Raw genomic sequence first — 23451 nt, forward strand, 5'->3', positions numbered from 1 at the left:
TCTATCAGAAGAGGAAGCCTGTGAAGGGAAGCTTTAGCGAACAGCGTGTCTACGTTTGTAGAGGGGGTGGAATAAGGTGGGAATGGAGCGCGAAGCCTTTCTCTCGCTGATTTTCCCTCTGAACTTCGAGGACTGCCGAAGAAATTTAACTCTGATTAGTGGTTTATCACCGAAATTTTCACGGGAGAGAAAGCGGTTTTCCAACGCGGCGAAAGTTTCATTAATCCGTTTGCCTCACTTTGTGAATAAGACTATCCATTCCTTGGGAATTTATGCGCACACGCGCTGGAGGTCCAATACTAAATCACTAATTAAGGGAAGACTTCAAAGAAACATTATAGTTCAGCCCACTGTCAGTGTTAAAATATGCACAAAAGCTATCAAAAACCATAAACGGTGTTCCAAGAACAACGGGCTGTCACTTTGGTAAACACATTTAGTCGACACAGGTCAAAAGACTTGCATAAGTAATTTTGCGCTAAACTAAGTGAATCCTCAGTTGTGTTTCGCTTCGCGCTGTCTGGTATATTGTAGTACGCCTACGGCTTAGATTAGCGCGCGTCAAGTATACCATAATCCTGTTTCAAAGGCGACCAAACCAGCTGGAGTCGCTTGATTCACGTGTCGAACTTCCCAAATTATTCACTTTGGGTGGCTGGTAGGCTGTGATTGGTGGGCCTTTGCCGCGTGCTTCACTCGATTCTTTAGCCGCACTTCTGCCAACGAGATGTGTTCCGGCGATTTCCATCAAACTGTTACCCGCGCTCTCAGTGCGCAGACTCCAGTAGCCATTGAAATGTGTCCCTTAAAGTTCTTTTCTCTCACATATTGGTTCGGCTGCGGAGCTTCATTGTCCTGCGTCCCCCCCCCCCTTCCATAGGAAGGCGTAACTAAGGATGTTTGACGGCTTTTTGTCCAGGAGTAGTGGCAAAAAGGCAGTCTGTGCAAATGAAGGCTCTCTTCACTATCGGGTAAGCAAATCATTGTTAGGGCGGAAGCCTTAAATGCAACATTGTGAGTAAAACCGTCTTTGTTGTTGTCTCGTCAAAAAAATTGTCGCCGCTAGGTTCGTCGGCTAAAGAGTATGAGGGTTGCAGTGGTATGTATCATCTGTATAATTCGGGGATATGTTTGTGTCGTGTTGTGTCAAGTGCCCTGCATGTGATTAGTATGTGGACTACGGATAGGCCCTTTCAACACCTGCTACACATGGGTCCCGAGGATCCAGTGAGCAGGCGGGAGATTGTTACATGTGCGTGGCCTATCCGTAGTCTAGCCAGGGCGACTTGTATCTGTGCAGCTGCGCTCCCTCCTACCCTCTCGGGATTGGGAGTGGCGTCGCGGGCCCGGCGCCCTCGCACAGCTCGGTGGTTTTCCCGAACTTTCCGTCTGGACGTCGTAAGTTTGTTTGCGCTCCCACTGCTGTTTGCGCACCACGTGCGGCGTTTTGAAGCGAGCGCGGCACTTCTTGTCGCCGGTTGGATGTTCACTTCCGCACAGGTGTCATGTGGGGTTACCCTCGCTCTCGTGCCCTTCGGGTGGGTTGGGTGTTCCGCACCCCCTTCAAATGCGGTCCGCTGAATTTGGGCACACGCCCCTTCGGTGTACAAGCCTTCCGCACTAATAGCAAACGTCGTCGTGCTTTCTGTAAAGTTCTTTTCTTCCATGGGAACTTGGGCGTTGTGGACGAAGTACTTCATTGAGTTGTAATTCTGGCAATGAGGATTGCGCCGGCACGTAATTGCAAGCATATGAGGCTTTTTTTTTTTTTTTGAAATAAGCCAGATCCACCTAAAGCGATTTTGAGAAACAAGCGGAAGTTTTTTTCACCAGAACTAAATGCAGTGCCGTCAAAATTATTATATGATTTATTTTACATTTCAGCTTGGGTAAGTTTATGACCAGAAGTAATAAAAAATTATGCCGTGAATTTGAGCAATATTGGGGTGATAAGTTTGAATTTGGCCCATATTGAATTGAAACACTCAAGTTCTTTAATTGAAACTGCATTCTTAGGAAAACTATTTAAATTCACTTTCAAACATTGTGCGATTGACTTTTGGTGGAAAAGGCATTAGCTTTGTGCCAAAGCGCGTCAAGAACATGGTTATACATGGAGAGCAGGTGAGCGCTTTTGGCACCATTAGCTGCTCTTTTCGAATTCTTCCCTAGGATAATTATTTTGGGCACGCCTGTAGGCACTAACGGATAAGCAAGCTTGTCATTGCTTCGCCATGAATTTCCAAAACGCTTCAGAAGAAGGCTGCTTGTATCTTATTCTCCAACTTGATGAAGTGGCTTGTACTCTCAGAGCGGGGCGGGAGGGAGGGGGACAAGGAAGGGGGCTTGTAAGCGACGAGTCTATAGGTAAATACTGAAATGGTAAATATGAGAGTGAAAAAATATTAAGAGAGTTATTTCGCATGAACGGGGGAGACGAAATGAAATCACTGTTTCCCAGCTGTTTCATTTCGTTCACTACTTCCGTTCACTTCGTCGTGGACATTTGGGAACTGATCTATCCCCGACCTCCTAACTTCCGTCTGAAGTCGTAATAAGCCTGCTCCGAAACACAAAAAAGAACTTTGCAAAACACCCAAAAAACGGTGTGAAATCTCAAGCCAAAAGCACTCTCCTGTTGGGCGAATGCACTTGGCTCATTTTGATCCGTGAAACAGCAGGATCTGGCTCATTTTTGATACAAACTGTGATCTGCGTAGACGTTTTCAGGGCGTTATCTGCACTATTTCCTGACCACCCTTTTTTGGGGGAAAGTGGCCGAGTTTTTCTTGTCACTGCAGCTTTATTTATTCTTATCACTGCAGCTGGACCTACCTGGCTCATTTTAAAAAAAAATACCTCATATGTGTACATGAGTTTTCGATGAAATCAATCGTTTACAAAAAAGCGCTTGTCCTTTACTGGTTCGCGGATATTTTGATCGCACCCTCCACTCGAGCCTCAAGTGGAAGAGATCATTGACATCCGCTTCCGCATGGATAATCATTGCGTAATCCTTCCCTCATCCGAAGTGATGGAGCAATGGAGTGCAGGAGGGACTCAAAATACGACCCTTTCTATTCTACACCTTTTCATCCCCTTCTCTACCTCCTCTCTCATTCGCTCTCATTCCCTCCCCCAGGTCACGTTAACCAGTGGTTGACGCGGTGACGATGACTGGTCGCTCAAATATGACTGCTGTCTGACTGGTGTAAGATTGGTTTACGTGATGTGTCTGGTGGGTCGCAAGTCGTTTACGGGTAGCGCATTACAGGTAAGTAGCCAACCAGTGGGTCCTGTTACCAACCGGGAATACACAGTGGATCCACGGGTGGGTTAATTGATGTTTTTCAACGCCGGTGTATAACCAGTGTGCTACCAATTGAGTGAGTGACCCGCTATCAAGCAGAACAACGAGTCTAGCTGATTCCGGTGACAGACAGACATAAATCTAAAGAGCTATAATATAAAATAAAAGCCCAACCCGTACCACATACGTATCACGGGTGACGCCAATTAAAAATAAACAAACTGGACCGAAGTCAACTAGAGTTTTGACGAGAAGGAAAACCCACCGAAGTGGAAAATAAAAGGGAAAACGGAAAAATGCTACACAGCGACACCACAGCCAGGAGAGCGGGCACGGGGAGACTCCCCTGATCTCCCCTGGGACGGTAGCAGGAAGGGTTGGGATGAGGGATGCGGATGGTGGTAATAAGGAATGGGTTATGGGAAAGTGGGTGGGAATGGGGACAGCGAGGTTTTTGTTCTAATCCTCAGATGTCTGACTCCTAAAATAGGCCTGAAAACTCAGGATGGGCGTCAGACGGTTCCAATTGGAATTCAGCGCAGACAGACAGACAGACAGACAGACAGACAGACAGACAGACAGACAGACAGACAGACAGACAGACAGACAGACAGACAGACAGACAGACAGACAGACAGACAGACAGACAGACAGACATTTTCGCGTTTGCCTACACAAAGGACGAATACCGCCTTTAAAAGCACGCATCTCAGTATACTTTCCATATTTAAACGCCTAATATATTTTCTCCACATACCGACAGCAGTTGTTGAGTGGATAAAGCGTTGTACTGCTGAATTGGAAGACGTGGGGTTAATCCTGCGCGGAGGCCGTTTTCTTGATGGAGGGGTAGAAAAAACATCTGTATATTGAGTTTTCAGTGCAGGTTAAAGGTCTCCAGATCTACTACTTTGATCTGTAGCCCTTAACTACCACGCATTCCAAAAACCAGTTGAAACTTGCTCATGTAAATCGCTCAAGCTCTTTTTTGTTTCCGCACAGATTTTATACAGTTAATTTAAATTTCAAGGTAATTTCTATGATGGCAGGGAGCCACCAAAGCTGGTTGTAACCAATCACTGACAGTGCTGCCATGGCTAAAGTTATGCCGAAGCGTTTGCCAACACGTTCTCCACAGCGAAGAACATAAATTTCCGTAATTCACTTTATTAAGTCCAGAAGACAAGTTGTGACGGGAGTTTTTTAAGTATTCGCCTCGAAAAAACAACATCAATCGAAGCAATGCTTGCAGGAGCTATCCCCTCAGGTTTGCCCCATATCTGCCATGCCCTGCATTGATTATTTATAACAGCCTGTGGAGGGGTTCGTTTCAGTGAAATTCATACTTGACCCATTTCCATTTAATATGTAAGATTGCTTGGGTCAAAAAGCGCTTGTTTTTACAATGTGGCAGCGAGGAGCTCTCAAAAGTTGAGGCGCCCTATGGATAAGTGACTGAACGACGAAAACAAGAAGTGTAATTAAGAAGAGTCCAATTTAGATTCGACAGTTGCATAGCGTAGCAACACCAGGTGTCGTCGTGGTGCCTAGTGCACTGTGCCACCTGGTGACTTTGTTTTGTGTGGCTCTTCGCTCGTCCAGCGCTCGTCCTCCATGGTCTCTTAATTCTTATTATTACCTTCCTCCTTGAGCTGCATAAATGCGTTTCAGACGTTTACAGAAATCGCATTTCAGAGCTTGAGCGTGTTTAGTGTAGTAGAAGGGTTTATGCGGAACCGGCTGTTGTTGCTTGGGAACAATTTACGGTGGTCATTCTGAACGGGCCCAGTCAGATTGGGACACTACGTGGTCGTAGTTCTTATCCGCTAAGTCAGTGGCCCCAGCGGACTGATGATCTGCCAACAGCTTTGTGTTCGTCAAAGAAGAAAAAATCGCTTCTGATAATAATTTATTCCCTTGAGATAAGACAAATGCTTCATTTCCCTGCAGGCGTGATTATGCGGTCTTAGTTCACATTGTTGTTTATTTTAGGTATACTTTGTAATGTAAGCATGAATGTAATTCCTGTCTTGCTGATTCTGGCAACCTCCTGCAAGGTCTTTACCACAGGCGCATTGTTTCATTCCCTTGCAATGGACGTCATGACGAGTCTGGACAATGAATTTTTGGTCACCATTGCGGCACCTGGAAACACTTCTACGTCGATCGGAGCAGCGATGCCGTTTCTTGATCGGGCTGTTTGGATCTGGACTAACTACTCCTTGCATTCATCGTTCCCTTTGGCGGTTTGGTTAAAGAAAGGTTTGCGTCAGCCAAACTTGGTCATATTTTTACCCTGGCACGTAAATCCTGAGTTGGCTTACGTACGCATATTACTTGAGTATGTTTTAGATTCTGTTGAAACGTACTTCCTTTTTTCAGTAAGAGGAAATGAAACACTGTCCTTGCATCATCTTCGCGCCCATCTTGATTGCCAGGTCCTCTACGTCTCACCCTCTTTCATTCGAGAGCCAACTGATTCCTTCAACAGTTGCGCACCTGGGCGGGTGAGCACCCGTTTACCACTAGCAGTGTTTGAGCGCCCGAAAGGCGACGAAAAAATGTTTCCACGAAACTTGCAACTAGTTGCTGCTACCAAGTTTGGAGCCACATTTCAGCAAAACATCCGGAGGTTTCCGGAGGCCATGGGTGTGATCAAAGCGTACGCTGCCTTGAACACGACGTTGTCTCTGTACGACCCAACGAAAGAAGGTAACGCAGCTTTCCCAGTTTCGGAAAGGATGGCCCACTTCGGCCTCTTCCCAACGCCCTTAACGGTGCTCCCAAATAACTTGTATTTTTCTCACGCCTTGTACCCCCCTTGTAGGCTTTGTTTCTTCACCCGCAGAGTTGTAGGGATAACGATTCCCCTCTCACTTTCTCTTTTCAGCTTTCTGGTGTTCGCGACGTACCTACTTGTCATTATTTTCGTAGCAGCCATTTTGTGCCCTTGCTGTGGACAACCTTGCAAAAATCAACCCGCAGAAATGTCAGTAGTGACCCTCTATTTATTAGCGGCATCTCTCGGTAGATCACCAGAGCCTCTCCACTTCAACGACACGGGAAGAAAATTTTTGATAGGAACATGGCTGCTTGGTACTTTCTTCGCAGGCGCTTACCTCCAATCGTGCATCACAGCGGAAACTTACGTCCCTGAATTCTCGAACGAAGTTCAGGACATCGCTGATCTGGAAAAGCGTATCGATGCTGGATCTATTATGCCGTGTATCGACTACGATACGTATTGGATTCTTAGGGATAGTGGGACAGCGCTTTCGAAAAAGCTTCTGACTATTATAAACCAAAACATTAAAGATAGCGTTGACAACAAGGCACTGGACAAGTGCTTTCGTCTTGCAGTCGGTGGATCACACATTTACATCCGACCTTGTGGTAGATACGACAGTTTCTTGGCCCTTCAGTGGGGTTTGGTGAAAGGCGAAGACACCTTTCAGATGTATCTGCGCGAGTCTGAAATGCTCAAAAATTGTCCGGTGCGACACCAGCACCGGCGCGTTTTATTAGCTGTTTCCGAGTCTGGTATGGATATTCATGAGGAGAGAAATGCTGGACTTAAGTACGTACGTGAAGGCACCATCGTCCTTCATCAGCCATTTTCTAACTACTTATGGGCGTACGCAGCGGGTTGTTCCTTCGCAATGTTGTCGCTGGGAGGTGAAATACTTTTGGTCCGTCTCAATGATCTCACTTCTAAACACCATTGAGATACCTTTCAAGTTATAGAACTGTAGAAGTTGTCCAACTGAGCAGACCAGTTCAGGATAGGGATTTTCCCGGAAATATATATTTTTGGTTTAGTTCTGCTTATACTGAACCGGAATGTTGTAATCGTTCGGGTGCATATTGCGAATTCAACTTGAATGAACTGTAGAAAACGAAGTATAACTTTTTAAGAGCCAGGCTGGTTTACATGGAGGCTAGTACAAAAACTGCGAGCAAAATAGTTAGCGGGAACACGTAAGAACTAAGAAGGTTGCCACAAATACTGACATTTTTTTCTTGCACTAATTATCCCGACTGGATTTATGTATAGTTTTCCCGCACCCGTTTTCTCTTCATAGCAATGTTCCCCAGTTTTACAGCCCCTTTCACTTCAAATAATAAGGGGTAGTCAGAAGAAACTCATTTGTCTTTTCTTAATTTTATCGAGTTGAACAAACTTTTATGAAAATATATCCAAAACAGTTTCACAATTCATCAAGATGGCAAGCTGGGCGAGTTGGTATTGGTTCATGGTGACAGAAAATAACCAGCGCAAGAAAGACGAGGACGAGGAAGGTAACAGACACAGCGTGCTGTGTCTGTTACCTTTTACGTCCTCGTCTTTCTTGCGCTGGTTATTTCTATCACCATTTTCACAATTCCTTGCGTCTGGAATTTAAGAGACGCATTTCGAAGACTCGTTTTGAGAGAGAGAGAGAGAGAGAGAGAGAGAGAGAGAGAGAGAGAGAGAGAGAGAGAGAGAGAGAGAGAGAGAGAGAGAGAGACAAAGCTTTAATGAACACTGAAGAGGTTAGCTCCACAAACGGGTGGGCGTGCTACTTCAGATAAGGGTAGAAATATTCAGGCGAAAAAAGAAAATAAAAGGGGAAGAAGTACTCAGCAACAATGAATAATAGGGATGAGACAATCCAATTAGTTCGGAACATAGAAAAAATTTACGGCGCAAGAAGAAAAAACATCTGCGGATCGCAAAGTTAAAGAACATCGATTAATCCCGAGTCAGACAAAAAAAAAAATAAAGGGAGCCTTTGTCCCTGCTGCGTCACAGACGACATTCCCCTGGATGCCGAAATGACCTGCCAGCCATTGAAGCGGGAGGCAGTGCCCGTCTCGTAGTCCAAGTGTGTGCAATGCGTGTAGATCACGCAAAAGTTGGATGCAGTGTGTGGGATGGCTTCATTAGTGTTTGCAGGCAGACCGCGAGTCGGTAAAGATCACCCATTGCCGAGCGGAACTGATGGTGCTGTGTAGGAGTGCCGCGCTAATAGCAGTTAACTCAGTGAAGGTGAACGACGTCTTGTGATCACTATCCCGGGCCTTACATATCCGTCACCTCAGAGAACGCCTGCACTCATTTATACCCATTTCCCGGATTCTGACAGGAAAAACATGGGGCTGGTCCCTGTCTTCACTATTGCGACTCTATCAGCACTATTTCTTAGCCTTCTGCGCTACAGCCTCCCAGCGCTGACTGGTTTGTCTAAGACAAACTTCCGTGTGCTAGAGTGTGTACAGGCTCAAGTTCTGCGCATCTTCGTGCACATCAACGAATGGAAGTCTCTGCGAAGCAAGGTGCACGTCAGCCCAGCCACTACAAGCTCACGAGTTCCTTCGAACCAGCCTCCGTCACGTAACTCGGTATGCTGAACATCCTCTAGCACAGTCGACTCGCTTTGAGGCGAATCACAAGCGACCATGCGATATCGCCAGTTGGTAGGAAGAATAAACGCTGTTTGTGTATATTATTTGGCAAAGCTGTAAACCCAATACAAATAAAAAATAATGCATCCTATATAGGTTCCCATAAACAGTTTCTTTCATCTATGTTAGCGGCGCCGCGGCCGGTTCAGTTGTCTGGCAACCAGTATTGCAGAACTCAGACTTACCGGCTGTTTGTGGGGCTTGTACTTAGTCTCCATGTTTAAGTTGACGTTGTCATTCTGAATTCTCTTTGCAATCTTACCCTTTTAGTATCAAACGGCACAAAGCCGGAAAAGCAAAAAAAAAAAGAAATGTGTTCCCGCATGGGATTCAAACTCCGGCCGCCGGGCCGGCCTACATTGAAGTTGGACACATTACCCACTCAACCAAAGACAGAAGGTGCGGGCGCGCGTAAAAGCTGCGGTATACAAATGGCTTCGCACTTTTTTCCCAGCACTCAGGTTTGTATTTATAAAATCTAATCTACCCTACGCTTTAACCGCCAACATTAATGTTGAGCGCTTCCACAGTAAGACAAAAGGCAGCATATCCAATTGGTGAAACAACGTCAACAGCATTGTTTATTGCTGAAAAGGAATCGACCTGCGTGGTGGTGGGACTCGGTGACGCGCTGCGTCGCTGCTCCCCGCTCGTTATTCTTAGGCTTGAAGAGTAAAATACGGGTACGTTTTATTTTCCGACTACTCGAATTTTGTTGGATAAAAGTGTGCATGTAGTAAGTTCCCATTTTAACCTTTCTGTCATTTATCTCGATAGCCAGGTCAGGAACTTCCTATTCGCATAACTCACATTACAAGCTATGTCAGACAGACGTCGGCAATCGTGAGCAATGCAGTCATGTCTAGCTAATATGGACCCTGTTAATGTGGACACCCCGCAATAGGGACGAAATTCTCGGCGACTGGTCTCTCGCCATGCAATTCTGCCCCATTAATATAAAAACCTGCAGTCCGGACTATGGACGGATATTTTGGGGACGAACCGGGTAGATACAGGCACTTTTTTCTCGTTATTGTGGACACTGGTCGACAAAGTAAAAAAAAAGAATGACTTGTGACCTCCAGAGGGCCCATTGCGTACCATAAATTCACTGTAGGCGGAAGCATACAAAGCCTAAGCATGCATTTTCTCGGAACGCTCTTCCTGCCAGTACCATCGAATTAGATCGAGAACATTCGCAATAAGCGAGCAACTTTCTTGGGTAGCGACGACAGGTTGCCCTTTCCCATCAATTCGCGGAGCGGCCATACGCCGGAATGAGCATGTCGTGAGGCTCAGGACAAGAGGAGAGGACGATAAACGTTCCTAGCAATTTCGATGCGATAAAAGGCAAGGATGTACTCTTCTCTGGTCAGTTTCGCGGATGCAATGGTTGGTGTTAAGCTTAAACGGACCGAGCTTTCCACTCAGCTGAAAAAGGAAGTATGCCAGTGCCACTTCAAAAGTGAGACGGCTGTAGCATATGTTCCTTAATGTTTGTGTTTTTGGCCTTGATTCGTTATTATGGACAACTCACATTATGGACGATTGTTCTGAGGAACGGAGGCGTCCATATTAACTAGACACGACTGTACCGGCAACCACAAAGGCAGTTTACACTAGGGCGAAACAGCGTAAACAGTTTTGGAAAAACCAAGTTTACTTTAGGCATTGTTCCTTCTTCCTGAACCACTCGCTGGGGTTGTTGACTAGCAGTTCGGCCATGTTAATCAGTCCTATTAGACAGAGATCAATCATCCTCCATACTGCTGGGGGCGAATTTCATTATGGCGCCGATGATGTATGTGTATCTGACTTTCGCGAGCTCCCTCTACGCCGACATGCTGCGCAGGCAAGGGTGAGTTACGATTGGCTTCTTAACAAGACGACTCTGCATGAGTTGAGGAGGAAGGGCTTGATGCAACCGAAACTGCATTTTTTTACTGTTTGCCGATATCGTACGACAAAACAGCTGCGCAGCTGCGTAGCTGAGCGCAGCTGCAAGACGTCCTCCAGAACTGCAACCTCCAGGAGGTCTTCTCCCCAAGCGAGAAGGGTGGCCGGACGTTGGTAGGAGACGGCGACGCCTCAAGAGAGCTGCGTTCTCTGCGACTGTGCCACGGGAGCTCGGGGCACGCTCTACCACGGCGGCTACTACACGACACTTGGACATTTCATCGTTGATCCGACGTGTGCCGGTAAAAACCACATACTGTGTCCTCTTCCTTCATTCCCGGAATTTGACTTTTTATGCGCTTGCTTGTACTATTTACGTTTGCTATATGGCTTTGTCACCGTTTCCTCATTGTTTATTAGTTCTTCATTGTTGTTTCTTGCTTTTGTGTATATTGTTCCACTTTTGGGTATTACACAAACTAGTCTCGTTTACTGTTTCTTCTTGTATTTATCATTGTACTACCGAACCTGACTCAAGGTCTAGTGTATTGGCAAAGGCGTCTCCGTACCGATCTCCGTCGCCTTCTTCTTGCAGTGGTAGCGTTGGGAACGAGCGGCGAGCAGAAGAGCTGGCTGCCTCGATGTTGACTACAAAGAGCCGAGGTTTAAATTTGACTCGTTTAACTGCATGAGGAGAAAAGATCAGTGATATTACAGGAGCAGTATTGCTAACATGACTCGAGCGCAGTCACCGCCAGTATCCTAATGGGTGTTGATAAACAAGTAACCCACCCGTGTAACCGCTCTTAATCCCCCGCGGGTCAGCCGACACACTAGTTGGCCACTGACCAGTAATGTGCGACTCGCAAGTGACTTGCGACCCACCAGTCACATGATTTACACCAGTATTACACCAACCAGAGTCCAGCAACACTGGAGAAATATGGGTCTCCTCTGGTTCACGTGACCCGGGGAGGAAACCGAACCATGAAGGAGGTAGAGCAAGGGAAGGAAGGATGGAGAACACAACCAGTACAGGACAAGCACTTTTTATTGGCAAATGTTTTTTAACTGAAAAGGTACGTACACATACCCTGCCCTCACCGACAGGCACAAAAATAAAACAGAGCTTCATTGCGAGTCTTATCACGCCATCTCTTCCTTCCTCTCCTATCCCCCAGCCGTGAATGCAGGACAAAAACAGAAACCTCTTGAGGCAGCGGGTGAAAAACACTAAAAATAATTAATTAAACAAGGCTCGCTCTGAGTCGCGCACTTTTACGGCAGTGTCGCTAAGGAACCGGTCACCCTTGTTTTCAATGAAAAACCCTTTTAACAGCTCCCGTTCAGTCTCGCGCGTGCTTCGCCTTAGTATTTTTGGCCTAGTGAATCGTGGTTCACTTCTACAGGACTTACTATCCGCTGCCAAATGTGCCAAATAAGCTTTCCTGACGCTCGGCGAATGCTCCCTCAGACGGCCATCACAGAACCACCCGTCCGCTCAATATGGGACTCGGCGCACGTCAAGAGGACGTCGTAAACAATCCCTGTCACAGAGCCCACACATGATTTCGCGTTTTTCTTCTCGCAGTCGTCCTCGGGTTGGTCGCCATTACTAAAGGGGGGCCCAGTTGAGCCAGCTTGTTTGGGGCAGAGAACACCACGAGCATGCGCCACTTATCTATTCGCGACCTTTTTAAAATGTGTGCATCCTACTTGGACGCGATTTTTGGCTCACGTCCCGGAGGCTTCTTGCAATCCTTGATTCTCCGGAGAAACGATTCGGCTAGAATTCTTTGGGCAACAATACTAGGTCGGAGCTGGTGCCAAACTAAACGAGAGCATTTCGCTTTACAAACAAGTTGAGATAATTGTTGCAGGGTTCCCTTAAGAGAAATGTGCCGAGTACGTGACCAACACTTAGATTAAACTACATGACGCAGAGGGAGCCTTGTTAAATATCCTGCGTTTAGTATTTTCTACTGGTAAATCCCCGCCGTTTTTATTTGTTGCATGCATATACACTTAAGAGGGGTGTTACGAATCGGCCAACGCCGCCGTATTTTCCCGCATCGGCCACCACGTGCGAAGCCACCACGTGTGTCACACCCGTGCTGTTACGAATCGGCCAACGCCGCCGTGTTTTCCCGCATCGGCCACCACGTGCGAAGCCACCACGTGTGCCACCGCCGCCCGTGTGTCGGTGAATCATACTTTCGTGTCTCCACCTGCCCGGCTCGGACGCTTCGCTATCGGCGCGATCAACATTCGGCGGCGCGCCCAGGCATTCTTCTCGGACGTGCGCCCAGCCGTCAGGTGCCAGCACGTCGGTGAGTCACGCCTCGACATGCCCGGCGAGCCATGTCTCAGCATGTTTGAAGGACACTCTCTCCCCTCTCTTGGACTCCACGTGCAACGAGGCCATCGATGACTCACGAACTGTGGAAAGAGCGTTGTGTGTGTCTGAGACGTTCGTGGCGTGTTGCTACTTGGCGTTTTGACGGTTGCTGCTTTTGGGTATAAATAGAAGCAGCCCAAACGCTGAAAATCATTCCTGTCTGAGTAGCGAATCCATGCGGTCGCTCTGCTCGAGTCCTGTATTGTAACCTCGCCCGTCGGGGCATTGTATGTTTTTTTGGCTTCGGCTCACCTCTCGCTATGAAGTAAACAGTTACGTTAGCCTACTTCGTCTGGACTTTTTCGGCTGCAACAGCGGCTGGCCGCTCGCATCGTACGCGCTACCCCTCGTATGTCGGAGGCCACGGAGGTCGGATCGGGTGCCCCCGCCCGGTCCCAACAACTGGTGACAGCGCTGGGACAACACGGTCCCAACAGGGGGCAGCAGGAAATAGATTGTGAGACAGGACTGGGTATGACGCTCTGCTTTACTTTGGCGGGTGGGCATATTGGCAGTGTGATTTTGTTGAAATGAACAATTGAAAGTCAGTGCTTGTCCTGCCCTATTTTTCTTCAAGTTCCTAATCTACTTTTCGCGCTGGGATGTGTTCTAAAGCCCAGTACCAACTTGTCCAACCTATTCTTCTGAAGTAATGGTCAAAACAAAAGCAAGAGTAAAAACGAAAAAGTTGCGTTATCTGGCATAAGCGGAAGAAACCTATGGTGTTTGGATGCCATTTGGGTCGGAGCAACAATAAACGCCGCATTTTTTTGTCGTTTTTTTTCTGTGGCCACTTTAAATGAGGATATCAGTTCCAGGGCGTACAATTTAGCTCTCTCGTGACGGACCCGGGGATGAGGCAGCTTTGGACTTCATATGTATTATATTGTTCATGTATTATATTCTCATTATATGCTTTATCGGATATGGCTGTCGTTGCTTTAAGCTTGACATGACCCGCCGTAAGGTTGGACCCATGACTACACTAAACTGCACGTGGTGCGTGCCGAGCCTCTTCGTCGCAAGAGACCGTTTCTTCACTCTTGGTCAAAAAGTACTAAAAGTTCGCCTTTTGAGGGACTGACAGCCTTTGCCACAATCATTACTGCCTTTGGGGACTAAATGTAAGCGGACGAATGGTAGTCCGCCACCTGGTAGTCGACACTACCGCAACCATTTCCGATACTCCCGGAGGGGGAACTGCCTAAAGGGAGTAGCAGAAAAAAATCCAGCACCAGCAGAGACCGAACCACCACCTCCTGCAACCATACTCAAGGAATCCAATTCGCTAGCACTACGCCACGCCACCGGACGGAAGAGAGAGAGAGAGAGAAGGCTCTTTATTGGAAAAGTAGAGAGGTTTGCCGGCCTTTACAGTCGCCTACATGCTTCTCTGCTGTGGGTTGGGGATGGGGGAAAAAATGCTCAAGAAAGAGCTGGGCAGGAAAGGAAAATAAAAAAACTGTCGTAGACTTGGCGCCGTAATGAGCTTACATGCATATTTTTGTTCTGAGCTTGGGCCAGATCACATAATTTACAATTTTGAAATTGGGCCAATTTCATCCCAATAAGAGAACCAACTTCGTAGAACTTGACGCTGCTGCGAAGGGCGAATCCATGGTCCTAAAAAAATCCGAGAGTAATTGGTCCCTGTTCTAGACGTGCAATGTTTCCAAGGAAGTGGGATCTCGGTTCCATGTAGGCCGCACATTCTAATAAAATGTGTTCAATTGTTTCGACACAAGCACAATTGTCACAGTGGGGATTTAGCGTCGCTCCAAGGCTGAATACATAGCTGTTTGTGTATGCAGAGTTGATCCATAGACGATGGTACAACGTTTCCAGGTTACGAGGAAGCTGTCTCGGGAGTCTCGACTTTAATTCTGGGTCAATTGTGTGCAAAAAGCAGCGAGTATTTTGTAAGTTGCTCCATAGACGGCTTTTCAGTCACCGCAAAGTCGTGAGCCATGGCCGAAGCTTCTGTTTTCGTGAAATACACCTTGCGGTATTTTCGATAAAGAAGGCCTTTACGGGCCGCTTCGTCGGCTTTTTGGGTTACCTTTGATGCCGCTGTGTCCAGGTATACACTGCAATTTAATGTTGTGTCCAGCAGACCAGGCAAGATTGTGAAGGTATGATATATCACAGGCTGAGATTTGGGGGTGGGGGGGATCTACTTCTCCTAGATAGTATTTGCAGAGCTGTCTTGGAGTCCGTGAAGATACTCCATTGGTGCGGCTCATGGCGCAGGATGTAAACGATTGCCTCCTTCAGAGCATGAAGCTCAGCCGCTGTCGAAGATATTTGCCGCTCCAGACGAAATGAAAGCATTTCACCAGTAGGTGCCCTGTTGAAAATTCCATCAACCAACCATCAAGATTCATTGCTGGAAAGGTTGATTGCGTTTGATGGTCGCCTTGGAAAGCTTGATGTACGTAAGAAACTGTAATGGAAGCTGCTGGAAGGAGACGCTGGAAGGTGCTGGCAGGCATGATGGCATGCCTGCCAGCACCTTTCAGCACCTTCCAGCACCTTCCTCCATGCTGGCAGGCTTGCGGCGCAATGGCGGCAGATGTTTGCGTGACGGCAAGCTTGACTGCCGAATTGACGATGGAAAGGCATTTTCTGAATGAATGACGGCAGAAAGCCAAAACTTATACGAGAGCGAAGCGCTTGTAATAACAGAAACATAGCTTTGGCATTGACCGTTGCGGGAAAATTACAAAAGCTGCCTTTTTGAAAAGGTGTTGACGAAAACTTGGCACGCACGCTGCGCGATGACGGCAGATGTTCGCGTGACGGCAAGCTTGACTGCTGTACTGATGATGGAAAGGCATTTTCCGAACGAATGCTGGCAGCAAGCCAAAATTCATTCGATAGCGAAGGACTGATATAATAACAGAAACATAGCGGTGGCATTGGGAATTTCGAGAAGAAAAACAATAACTGCATTTTTGATAAGGTGCTGCTGAAAACTTGGCATATTAGAGAAAAGCTACTTTGATTAGCGCTTCTTGTTTTTAAGCCAGAACTTGGAGGGCTGGTATGAAAGTGTATGCCCTTTATTCGCCGTTTTTGGTGTAAGGATGGCAGTGCGGACACTTACGTTGAAAACATGGGCAGCATTTTTCGCTGCGACAGGGTCAAACCGTCAAACCGTACGTGTTCATTTTCGCTGCGCTGAGCCCGCGGACAGAACCGTCCGTGGCATGGCTTAAATTGTACGCGGCAGACTACGGGTCTAGCGCTTCGCCGATCCTCCTTAGTTGTAATCAGCTGCCTTGAGACAGATCTAAGCACGGTATTATTACACAACATAATTTTAATTCCGGGCGCGCATGCCATTTCCCTCTATGCCATTTCACTCATAGCTACGTTGGCTTTCGTCGGGGAGAACGGGGATGTGCGATATCTCTTTTAGGTTGAGAGAGCTGGCTACACTTCTCAAGGTCAGCCTCGTTTCGGAGACTGGTGCGTGCCCAAGAAGCGGTATGACTGCCGGAATGGGTTATATACGAGAAAAAGTAAACATAACTCACAATATTTATGCATTCATGGGTGATTTAGATTGACAAACCAACTAAATGGCACTTGTTCGGGGTTGATTTCCGATTGTAGCGGTGGTGCAGTGGTAACGCGCTCTTTTTTTGTTGCAAAGTTGGTGGTTCGATCCTCCGGTGGTCTGGTTCTTTTTTTTTTTTTTTTTTGCTGACAGCATGATATGATTTTTTTTAAACGAAAAATGTGCCTGTTCTTGGTAGTTTTTAACCAAAAGTGATTTCCCCCAAAGTGATGTCGGAGGTTTATTCCACAACTCAATCGCTCATATACAGGATAGCCCAACAAACTCAACTTTTTGCTGAATATGGCAACCTTATCTTTCTATTTACATTGCTTTATGTGTCTATGTTCAAGCCAGAATTTGTTTCGACGCATTTTGTTCACTTCGCGCCGTGTATGAACTGCGTTACGAAAACACCAAGGCACAGCCGAAACCGAAACCCCGGCCTCAGTCCTCCACTGCTCCATCCAGCAACATCGCCACGCCATCACGCCGCCGCATTCCTTTCTTCCTGGCCGCCGAGACAGTGGAGTTGTACGCGCTTGTCGAGTGGCTTTGTTGTGGTTGTTTTGAAGACAGCGGCTTATCTGGTCTCTTTTTTTTGCCTGCTCAAAGCAGCTTTGAGCAGCTCCAAGCAGCTCCGTATTTTATTTGCCCATAGAACATCTATGGCGGGAGCAGCTTTGGGCTGCTTGGAACTGCTCAGAGCTGCTCGGAGCAGGCAAAAAAAAGAGACCTATTGTTTCGACGAAGATATGTCGCCTGTGATTTAAGGTAAGTGACTAGTCAACTTTTTGCACTTTACTTGTGTATTTAACAGGGCAGGGCTCTTCCGTTCCGTGTTAGACGTTTGCGTCGTCGGTTAGCCCTAATGTTTTTTGACAGCGACTGATTTTGAGGGTTACGTAGATCTGCCTTTCGACCGCGGATATTGCGTGCGGGACTAGAAACAGTAGGGCTGTTCGATTTACAGTTCCGGACTCACCGCCGATTCCCTGAAAGCAGTCAGGCATTCGATTTTCTTGTGTATCCTTATGGCTTCGGGGAATCATCGGACTCCGGCGGAATATCCGCGGTGAATTCGAGTCTGTAAATCGAAGAGCCCTATTGTTTGTGCCGTTTGTAGGCTTTTTATTGAGCGAAGTAGGACCATACTGCTACGTTGGCTAAACGGTTTGGTGCTCGCAACAACCGATCGCCAATACGCGCGGTCGACCGCTCCAGGTTGAGTTCGCAAGTTTTTTTTTTTTTTTTTTTTTGGTGGGTAGTTCTTTTTAAGGAATTGCAAATTGTTCTTCGCATCATTTTTCGTACCTGGACTGGAGTGGTACGCTTTAGGTAACTTTTAGCCGAGGCACATAGCAGTCTACACTACACTGCAGGGATTGTCATTTTTCAAAGCGGTCACTCAGAAAAGTGCACTGGTACAAACAAGGCTCTCTGCGTTCAGATTGAGGGTACGATGGCTGAAATTGGCGTCACACTCGCAAGCCCCGCATGTGCAGTGAATGTTTGAGTGTTCCAATCGTTCGATAATCGCATATATGTTTGTGCATGTGCATCAGTAGCACCAAAAACGTTCATTCAACCCGAATTTGCTACCACGTCGAAACTACATGCGTATCGTGCGTCTGGTGCAGAGGTATAAGCAATGCTGGCCGCACGTGGGGAGCGTTTAAGCACTGCAACATTCACTACCGTCTGCGAATAATTCGCGGCCACGCGTGTTGCTCAGTTAAATTTTGTATTGGGCTCTCATTCTGTGGATGAGTGCACCCCGCACAAGAGCAAATGCTTCAAAAAAAAAAAAAAAGTGGGTCTCCTCTGGACTGGTTAAGGCCGAAGGTCTCTTTCTAGTAGCTTGTGTACATAATTGCACAGCAAATAATACACTCTGTTAAAAACACGACTTGATGTAAATAAATATAGTTCTAGAAAATATGCCGCTAGAGAATAGATGGGAGAACAGCCTTTTCTAGGTGGTTAGATCACACTGAAAGTTTTTTCTTAATTTTTCAGAAGAGGATAACCTCTTTCTCATCGCAATAATTTTTTAAGCACTGGCTATTGTCATTATTGGCAGTAATGTATTATTGTCATGTTTCAAATTTTGCGGCCTATACCAATGTGTATCATTTTTGAAAATCGTTTGAATGGGTTTGATGTCAATGTGAGCACAACCTTAAATCTGGTTCCCTATGCTTCCTAAGACATCGCGGCCATTATTAAGGACTAATTAGATTCATGTTTTGAAGGAAAAAAATTGTTGCCATGATATTGACGGTACCAGCTGAAAACATGCACCGACGCATCATGTGGGCTTCAAGCACTGCGTGGGAAGAAGAATTGAACTTGGTTTAAGCTGCAATCACCTAGAAGAGACTTTAGAAACAAAAAAAATTGCTTCACTTGTATTGTTGTTCAGCAGTTCATCACAGCCTTTCCAGCCTCCTTTGGCAGAATTGTTAGACTGTGTATAGCGTTCCGTCTAGACGGAACGGCAACTGTCACTAAAGTTCCGTCCGGAGGAGACACAACTCGCGTTGAGAGCAGTCTTTCTTGATTTTTACCCATCCAGCAAAACAGCTACCGCTCACTGACTAGCCAGAATCACTGATAATTATTAATCATTATTAATAATTACAGATGATCGGACTAACTCTAGCTCAATCTGGACAGATCTCCAAGTCGCCACCCAACGCCCGCTTCACAATATTTCAGCGAGAGCAGTCGGTCTTGATTTTTACCTAACCGGCCAAACCGCTTCCGCTCACTGACTAGCCAGAGTCACTGTTAATTATTAATCACTGGTAATAATTAGAGGAGATTGGGTGTAACTGGCGATGGCTACGTTGGCCTTGGCTCCAGTGAGCGGGAGCGGCTCGGCCGCTTGAGTAAAAAACCAAGACCTACTGCTCTCATCGCGTGAATTGTAAAGCGGGCGGGAAGTTTTGCTATTACAAAACGCTAACCACGGCCACACACACACACAAAACAAAATGGTGCGAGAATCGAACCAGGGCCTACAACGTTCGTAGTCAGCCGCGGAACCACTACACCAAATCCCAGAATGAGAAATGGCGGCTAATTGGCTGGTTTTGATTTGGCGTTCAGTCTGGACGGAACTTTAGCAGTTTTTAGCATTCCGGCTGGACGGAACGCTAGGCACTCCCTAATTGTTAAGGCAACGTTATCACCATTTAGGTCTGCGCTTTGTCACATAATCGTGGAAGCAATTTGCCTTATAGCAATGAGAGAGCTCATCTCGGCACCTTTTTACGCATACATGAACTGGTCATAATGAACGGCATCTACTTCCAAAGAGAGGATTGAGTTAGAAGCTTGATCGTTGACATTGTCACTATGCTGTGATAGTCACTTCGGCCATACTTACATCCAGGTAATGTGGTATTTTAACGTTCTCATATTTTCGCTTGGAGTGTGAAGAACACCTTGCTCGATACCTTAATATCGCATTTAGAACTTTGAAGGATTAAGGCTAACGCAACTTGCTTGTTGTTTGCCACTCACTTCTATTTTGCAGGCTACTGACTGTTACACCTTGCAGTGGAGATCAGCTGGCATGCCCTACTTGGTGGATGGACCTCTCATCAGATGTCACTGGCTGTTTTTCAGGTTGGTTACAATAGGTGAGCACCTAGTTCTATACAATTGTAGTGCAATGCTATGACGTGCACTGTGAAATTCAGTTACCAGAACTTGCCTAATTTGACCGAGAGTGCAGTGCTTTGGTCTTCCAATAGCACTGTATATATATGCTGGTCGGCATCTTCATTTCAGCGATTCATTGCTCTCCGAGTTTGGAATCAGTGAATTTGGATGTATTGTATTTAACATCTTTATGTATTGTTTAACATGAACCTTTGCTGCCATTGTACATTGGACTGCTGAAACACAAGCACGAAGGTGGGAGTTCTTAGTAAAAAAGAGAACTAGGATGCACATGATGCAACATTTAGAAGTGACACAGCTGCTTGATATCCCCCTTTTCGTGCAGCCCACCGAATGCTCCTCTCCGCCTGTGAGAACGATAGCTCTCTTCTCCGCCGCGTCGCCTGTGGTGCACGCTATCGGTGATGCGGTGGCGTCAATTCGGAAAGTGGCCACACAATCAGCCATCCGCGCTACAGTTCTTGGTTGGGCTGTTGTGTTATTGCGCTTCATGCTTCACTTTAGACACCTTGCTGAACAGGCTGCAATCACATATTCAGCTTGTTTTACTGGAATTTTCGATTCTGTAGCGTATTCGTGACCTTTGGGCTTTTTCTGAAGGAACTTGGGGCTGCTGATGACGACAGGCGAAAATATCAAGGTGGCGTGGGACAGCTTAATTTTTTCCAGGTTCGGCTCAATGTGTGATCAGCTTAGGAGCCAAACTGGGTTCACAAGTGACAACTTTTATTGGATCTTAAAGAGGGCCTTGAGAACAAAACAGTCCCTAACTTTCTGCATTCCATCAAACATCCCCCTCTCTCTCTCTAGAAAATTTGTTCTAAGGTTCTTAGTGAGGTGGTTTGGTCAAATAAAAGGAACGATGGGTCATTTTGCTGCGCTAGATGTAGCAAAACATGCTGATGTTGTAGTGTGTTGTCAACCGACATGCCTAGGAACATGGCGCTGTTTGTCTGGTGGCTGTCTGTGACAATACGGATAATGAAGAACCCTACCTCTTACACAGTTGAGCACACTAAAATTCAGGTTATGGAGCCGGTCATGCTTCCTGTTCCCGGTAAAAAAATACCCTAAGGCGATAACATCAGCTGTGGAAAGCCCCCGCAGGACAAACCAAAGGAGCCTGCAGGCTAATTCAGTGGCACCACCGGTTCAAGGTTCACAGCTTATATCAAGGCCGAAAATATGTCGACTTGGCAGCCATAAATTACTTTTTCCTGTATTGACATTTCGTCAGTAATCAGGCTGCAGTATGGTTCTTTTAGTGACCGCAAGCTTTGTCCCTCCACTTGAAGCCGTTCCTTTATTAGGTTTATTACTCGAGTCTCTTGCAGAAGGTCCGACAAGATTTTTAGTGTGCTTTGACAAGGCAGCTTCAGCAGTTTTTTGCCCCTCACATGCTCGTATCCTTTACAAGAAGTCGCCTTCCACAACACTTTGCCGCAACGTGGGTTCCTGTCTAGTTAGCGCGCCTTATCACTATTGATAATCTGTTCCATGGCAAATTTGGCACACCCGTTCTCCTTCTTGTGCGGCTTCCGAAAGGGTCTTTAGTGCTTGCACAGCTCGGTTGTCCTCATAGTATTGAACTTTCTCTAAATTCATCACAAGTTTGCTGAAGTTTTTGCAAGCGTTCGTTTAGTCTACACTTTCATCTCAAGACTGTGTGCGTTTCTTTGCGTCGCTTCAATGCATCCAACCAGGTTAATGTCATCTGGCCTTCTTCACTTTTCAATTTAACGTGTTCCTAACCTTCAACACACTCGCCTGAAGCTGCATTTTTTTGCGCCTGGTATTCGCTGGCTGCGCTTTAGCATAGAATTCTTCTAGACGAGGGTGTTTTGCTTCTTTCCCACCTGCTGCTAACGCATGTTCTCTTGAAATTCTCGGTTGCATGCATGCACGCTTGCATCTTACTAAAATCCTTTCCCGGGAAAGGCATTGCCACCATGCGATGCCTTTTAGAGCAGTGCCGGTCAAGAGCACTCTTCCATGACCTGAAGGGAGTCCTAGCAATATGGTTTCCACTTAATTTGTTGAAAATGTTCTTTTTCTGCAGGCTTTCTATTTTTATGGCAAAGAGGAAGGGCAGAAGCAAGGGACCACATCGGAGTGACCATCTCAGAATGTTAAGGAGGTATGTGAAATGTGAATATACATTTGTTTTGAGTTGATCTGGATTGTATAAGCTTTAGTGTGTAACTCAGTTTTTTTTTCTTTTCAGCTGCCCACCTGTTCGAAGACAGTCACCGTATTTGATATTTAATGATAATATATTCAACGTTAAAACCAAGTTTGTTTTGTGTAATATTTTTAAGCACCCCAGCACACACATCTAAGCTCTCATAAAATGGTTAAGTTTTCAGATCATTGTAGCAGGATAGCAGAAAAATTATCACATGAATGGACAGAGCAAAACGCATATGCAAGCTTACTTATTTGCTGCAAATCTTATTTTATAAATTTATTCGCAAGAAATGAAACCAGTTTTTAATTAGCATTGCATAGCATCTTTCCTTTTCATGTCGTCATCATTTTTTGCAATTTCGCATATCTGCCGTCATACTGTCACCCGAGCTGCAAGCATCGACGCTACCATTGCCATCAGCTACCGACGCATGCCGTCATCCATCACCCTGCCAGCATGCAGTCATCTGCCATCATGCCATCATTAATTCCATTACCATAATCCACCATGTTGATTTTTGATGGATTCCATCAACTCCACATTTTCAATAGGGTGGTATGTATAGACCAGAAGAATAGCTTTGCATGGTTTATGAACCATCGGCGAATATGAATGTTCTTGCTGAATGCGCTCTATACGTGTAGTCTAAAACGATGGGGAGGATTTCTGACTGAGGCATAGTCTTTTTGGGGCCAATTCCTGCGATACCACATTCAATTTTTAGGGGAACAAGGTTCCACAGAGGGAAATACGGCGGCATTATTGGTGAGGGCTGGGTTGGAACAGACAATGGTATGCTATGAATGGTCTGGGTTAATCCGGAGCTGCTGCACTTGGAGGCGACACGACTTAGGAAATGATTTCTTGCGTGTAGACGATGCTTCAAGTGCACTTAAAGGGTCTCCTGTTGTGTAATAACTTCAAAAGGCAAACAACATGCCTCTGCCACGGTTCCAACG

General features: G+C 46.2%; 1 long non-coding RNA gene across 1 annotated transcript; it reads left to right on the plus strand.

Annotated features, from left to right (window-relative positions):
• The first annotated feature begins 17348 nt into the window (after positions 1–17348).
• On the plus strand, positions 17349–23039 carry LOC144167666 (uncharacterized). Its single transcript, XR_013322082.1, has 4 exons — positions 17349–17385; positions 20156–20261; positions 22364–22441; positions 22529–23039. It is a non-coding gene; the product is annotated as an uncharacterized LOC144167666 (long non-coding RNA).
• The last annotated feature ends 412 nt before the right edge of the window (positions 23040–23451 follow it).

This window comes from Haemaphysalis longicornis, unplaced genomic scaffold (assembly GCF_048455015.1).
Source record: "Haemaphysalis longicornis isolate Haplotype H1 unplaced genomic scaffold, Haemaphysalis longicornis Haplotype H1 scaffold_2, whole genome shotgun sequence".
NCBI classification, from domain to species: domain Eukaryota; kingdom Metazoa; phylum Arthropoda; class Arachnida; order Ixodida; family Ixodidae; genus Haemaphysalis; species Haemaphysalis longicornis.